At 49.1% G+C, this 5,764-nt stretch overlaps 1 pseudogene; it reads left to right on the top strand.

Annotated features, from left to right (window-relative positions):
- The window catches only part of LOC101645290, an 11,482-nt pseudogene extending 8,017 nt beyond the window's left edge, over positions 1-3,465 (top strand).
- The last annotated feature ends 2,299 nt before the right edge of the window (positions 3,466-5,764 follow it).

Below are 5,764 nucleotides of genomic sequence, written 5' to 3'. Positions count from 1 at the left end.
TTTTGATAGCCGGGCACCATCAGCTTTCTTCACTCGAGACCGTCACTCTTCATGGGAGCAGAAGCCCGTCTTCCTCCCGCAGAGCAGCTAGTGGCTCCCAGCCGCTGACCTTGTGGGTAGCAGCCGACGTGTCACCCCTCCATCACCGGAACGCCTGTCTTCATTCAGTGAATAAATGAGTGATTTCCTGAGGGTCCTTGTCTTCTATGGACATTGTTTATTATTTAAAAAAATACTTAAGGAATTATTATTTATCTGTAGTTTATAAGTACCACATGTTCTTACAGAAAAATTACAAAATGAAGTTTAGCAAAAATACAACAGAAAAAAATTAAAACCCACAGTGGCTTCCTGCCTCCGTTTCTGATACATTTTAGCATGTGCATTCTTCTAGACTTTTGTTTTTGTATAGCTGCGCTTCGTGTATTTTTTAAATGGAAACTTATTATACATATGGTTTTCCAGCTTCCATTTTTAAAATCACTTAGCATATGGTGAAAGTCTTTCAATGTGAATAAATCCCCATCTCCATCAATGTTTCTGGTTTTTAGTGACTGCATAAATAATTCAATGTATGCATGTACAGGCGGTCCCTCACTTACTATGGGTTCCGACCTTTCTGATGACGCCATCATAAATCGGTTCTAACATAAGTTGGTTGAATATTTTCTCTCTTTTTATTTTTCACATGGTCACTCCCTGGGAGACATTCCTGTGGACAAGACACATGGAGCTATGCTAGAGCTCTGGAGTTGAAGGAACCATGTGGAGATCCCTGCCAGCCCTGAGATGCTTCTACTGCCACTGGATCCACAAGACTTTCCACCCACTGGCTGGTGACCTTCCTGCATTCAGCATCATTGCATATGTTGTGTGAGTCTGAAGAGGAATTTATAGATTGGTATTGGATATATGGGCTGATATCGTACTTATGAACTTGATCTGGGCTAGGCTCTTTTCTCAATATTCAATTGCTCTTGTATAGAAACCTCTTTGCTATACACATATGAGTGTCTATGAATTTGCTTCTCTAGTCTACCCAGATTAACACAGATGCTATGAAAAAGCATCATATACTTTATGGCTTAAAAAAATGGAAAATGTATTCTCTTACAGTTCTGTGAACTGGATGTCTGAATCAGGGTGTTGACAGTGTTGATTCCTTCTGGCAGCTCTGAGAGAAAATCTATTCTCTCTCTCCCTCAATTTTTCATAATGAATTAGGTGAAGGTTTACAGAGCAGAAAATCCATTCACATCAAACAGCTCTTACAAATTTGGTTTCAACTCCTCCATTGCCATCCCCTCACCTACCCTTCTTCCTCCCTGTGTTTCCTGTTCCATGCTTTCATCTTGCCTGACCCTCTGAACTATGCCCATAGGTAAATGCGGCCCTTTTGATCTCGCGTGGTTGATTTTCCTAACGTGAGAGTAAGTCCAATTCCAGACCTACAGGGTGCCTAAGATCATGTCTTGAGAATACCAGCAATCTTGGTCCCATCAGGTTAGTCTGATCATATATATATATATATATATATATATATATATATATAATACCTCTTTTTAAAAATTGGGGGTTAATTACATATATCATATCATTCCATAGTTCAATCTCTTTGATCATTTTTGATGCTACATTGAGGTTGGTGAGTTTGCTGTGAATTGCGGGGTCTGGGGTCTGGATCAAAGTCCCCAAGGATGGCCAGGTGTTACAGTCAGGGACATGGAGCAGCAGCAGCAGGGGAGAGCTCCCCCAGCAGACTTTGTCACCTCACTTCTAGACGGGCTTGCTAGATTCCTTGTTAGAAGACCCTCAATCACAACGGTCTCCTTTCTCTGTTGGGGCGACCTTCCAGTTCCACAATCGACTATGAGTCCCTCCCACCCTCTCACTCACCAGTCATGATGACACAGGGTTACCTGGGCTTCCATCTTACTTGAAGCGGATGCCATGGCTTTTCTATTATGGTGCACAGTGGGTTTGAAGGACCAACCTTTAGCCGCTGCCCTCAAACCACTTGTGCTACTCAGGCTCCAGACCTTGTAAACCCTTTCTGAGCTCCACGGCGTCTTGGCAGGCCTCTCACTCAGGAAGAACAGAACAGGACGAGGAGAATCATGCTCCACAGTGCGGGCGGCTTGTGGGGTACAACCTTAGGGGTCCAAGGGCCACCTGAAGGTCCCTAGTACTAGGCCTTCCTGTATGGCAGCCACCGGACAAAGGTGACTTTTAAAATTTCTTCCCATTTATGGAGATAACAATCCATAGTTCAATTAGATCGAGCATGATTTTACAATTGTTGCCACCATCATTTTCAAAACACTTTCTTTCTTCTTGCACTCTTTGGTATCAGCTCCCCTTTATACCCGCCCTCCCCCTAACCTACCCCCAAGAACCCTTGTTATTAAATTAAATATTGTTATTGCTGTTATTCCTTTTTTCTCTCCTTATCTGATGCCATCCAGCATATCTGTTCACCTGCCATCCTGTAGTTCATTCCCTGGAGGTAGCTTTAGAGCCTTTGAAATGGGACTGAGATGTGCTGTAAATATGACATATACGTATACCAGATTTCAAAGACTTAGCATATAAAATAATGTAAACATTTCCTCAACACGTTTTCGAGAAGCTCCAGGAACTAAGTCTGCGTGTGGAATGGCATTCATGGGGCACGGGGGCTGCAAGGCCGGTGGCCTCCGGGCGGCCCCAGGGGCAGCGGTGTCAGCAGCAGGAACTTCAGGGAGGGCTACTACGCGCTCCTCGCCCGGGGCAGCACAGCAAAGACAAGAAGAAAGTGAACTGCAAGGCCAAGAACCAGGACGAGCAGGGGATACCTTTCCGGTTCCGAGAGGTTATGAGGAGCCGCCAGCAGATGAGAAACCCCATCAGCAACAAGAGGAGGAGGAGAGAAGCCCAGGAGGCCTTCAAGAAGATGCTAGGAAAGGAGGCCAAGGGAGTGGAGCCTGATATCCCCGTCCCCAAGTTCAAGCGGAAGAAATGGGAGTCGGAGGGGGCGTACCTACCTGCAGTGCATGCAGCAGGAGGCCCAGCATGTGGTACTCCTCAGTACGGTAGCCCTGGGAGGCAGAGGGAGAAGTCGGAATGCAAGAATGCGTCAAAAAGCCGCCGCTGGACCGAGTTCGGCAGAGAAAGGAGAACAAGGCTGCCCACCGGCTGGAGCGAGAGCTGCTGCGAGCAAGAGCAACGGTGAAGTTTGGGGAGGTGGCCCTGCAACCCCCAGAGCTGACTGCCAGGCCCAGGAAGAGTGCAGGTGGGGGACAGCCAGGTAAGAAGTCGCTGCCTCTGAAGAGGTTCTTGTGTCCTGCCAGTGAGTCCCAGCCCCTGAGCACCTCTCTGGCCTGGCAGCGGACTGTGGGCGAGGAGAGAGAGTGGGTGGTGCAGGCCTACCCTAGCCCGCTAAAGAAGCTAAAGCAGCATCAACAGCACAGCCCTCCGTCACCCTGACTCCCGCCAGAAGCCAGGGTGTGTCTATGGACAGAGCCTTGTGTCTATGGACAGAGCCGTGGGCCAGGTGCCTGCTGCCCCCTCCCACTGCAGGAAACTGCCAGCAGCCAGTCTGCCCAGAGGCCCCTCTGACACTCACAGGCCTTCCAGACCCGAGTGGACAGAGAACTGGGACGTGAAGAGGGTTTGCTGGGCCAGAAATGGGGGCAGAGGCTGGCAGCACCCTGGGTACACCTGTTCATCTCTAACTTCTCTCTAGGACAGCGCTTCTCAACCTGTGGGTTGCGACCCCTTCGGGAGTCAAACGACCCTTTCACAGGGATCGCCCAATTCATAGCAGTGGCAAAACTGCAGTTGTGGGGTAGCAACAAACATGGTTTTGTGGTCGGGGTGGGGGGGAAGGGGGGGTGTCACCGCAGGGTGAGGAACTGTATTGAAGGGTTGTGGCATTGGGAAGGTTGAGAACCACTGCTCTAGGACATTGGATACCTGGATTCCCAGGTTGGAGGGCCATACTGGGCTCTGGCAGGACCTCTGGGTGCCTGTTGGCCCCCCGCACATTGGGGGAGACAGTCTGATCTGGCCATATGATGGCCAGAGGAATCATCAAGGACAGTGGGCCTGGCCAGCACATAGCCCAGGGCCGTGCAAGGGGAGACAGGCCCTCACTTTTTTGTCTGTGGGGTTCCAGAAGCAGTGGCTGGCCTGCATCCCTGCCATCTTCTGGCCAGCAGAGCCTAGTGAGCTTCCGCAGGGAAGGCTAGTTGCTTTCCCTGTGGTGGCAGCCCATGTCTGCAGAAATACAGGGTGCTGCTGGGCCCTGGGGGCAGGCTCTTCCGGGGTCAGTGCACCCTTGCTCCACAGGCTGCTTGTTTCTCGACCCAGAGGCCGAGGCATCTGGGTTGCTTTCCCCTTTAGTCAGTTGTACTGAGCTGTCAGTTACCAACAATAAATACAACCATCTTCATGTCAAAAAAAAACAAACAAAAACCCACGTTTTCTTCATTATTGTATGCCAAAATGATAGTACTTTGAACATGTTAGATGAAATGAAATACATTATAAAAATGAATTTCACTTCTTTCTTTTGGCCTTTGTAAATGGTTACTAGATGTTTTTAAATGATGCCCGTGGTACACGTTCTTGGAACATGTTAGATATAGACTCTTGGGCAGTCCTACTTTCACCCCTTGCTAATAACAGGTGATCTGAGGACCAGCAACATCAGCACTCCGAGGAGCTTGTTCAAGAGGCAGAGTCTGAGAGCCCACCCAAGACCGAAAGAGTCAGAACCTGCGTTTTAACCATCTGGAGGGGGATTCAGGTGCGGATGCAAGCTTGAGAAGTGGCAGGTGGAGAATTCCTGGAAGTGTAGTGGGTCAGGCTGCTGCCAGGAAGGGGCTCTAGCTCCCACAGCTGCAAGGACCCAGGCCTTTGGGATGTGGACCCACAGGGAGAATCTCTACAATACGGTTGCTGATACTTTCTGAGTCGTTCTCCCTTTACGGGCTCTTTGGGTTGGGTTGAACTTCGGGAGGGAAACTGCCGTCTAATAACACATACCTCGTTGGGGTGGGGGCAAGGGAGCAGGTGTCTCCTCCGAGAAGGGGCACGCATCCCTTGAGAAGAAGCCAAAGTCCTTGTTTGTGTCTCAAGTTAATGGTTAACTTGCTCGAAAGAGGCAGTTGGGACAGAGGACTTTGATTTCGAGCCCTTTGCTAAAGGCTTAAGGAGCCGTGGTTTCATTCCCTTCATCTTAAAGAACTACAGGTACAGGGAGGAGCTTTTAACCTTTGGTACTCTGGTCTCATGAATTAGGGCTTTAGCCAAAAAAGAGCAAAGTCTGGCTTCTCCTACTTGTGGCCTGGATTTTGAAGCAACCTAATCTGTACAAGATAGGCCAAATGTTTTAACCCTGGACCCATTGCTGTCTGTGTTTGAGCTGACATTCTGAGCACATGGTTTGCTGACAGTCACCGTTTAGAGTGGGAGCATTCACTCCATGTTCTGTGTCCACATCAGTCCTGCTTCTGTGGGCGCTCTTTCTCAACAGCAACGTAAAAGGCTTGGTCCTCGGGCAGCGCGTTTCTGAAAGTGGATTCTGACTCTCCTAACCAGCCCAGAAGGAACACCAGTGGTGCAAGGAGTTACAAGTTGGGCTACAAGGCCAGTGGTTCAAACCCACCAACTGCTCTGCGGAAGAAAGATGAGGCTGTCAGCTTCCATAAAGGTTTGCAGTCTAGGACATGCTATTTAGGGTCACTGTCACGGAGAATCTCCTCAGGGCAGTGGGGGTCTT

Source organism: Echinops telfairi, unplaced genomic scaffold (genome assembly GCF_000313985.2).
Source record: "Echinops telfairi isolate 266 unplaced genomic scaffold, ASM31398v2 ScPeMD7_3;HRSCAF=10, whole genome shotgun sequence".
Lineage (NCBI taxonomy): Eukaryota > Metazoa > Chordata > Mammalia > Afrosoricida > Tenrecidae > Echinops > Echinops telfairi.
The sequence above is the reverse complement of the archived record's forward strand: the minus strand, read 5'-3'. Positions and strand labels throughout refer to the sequence as shown.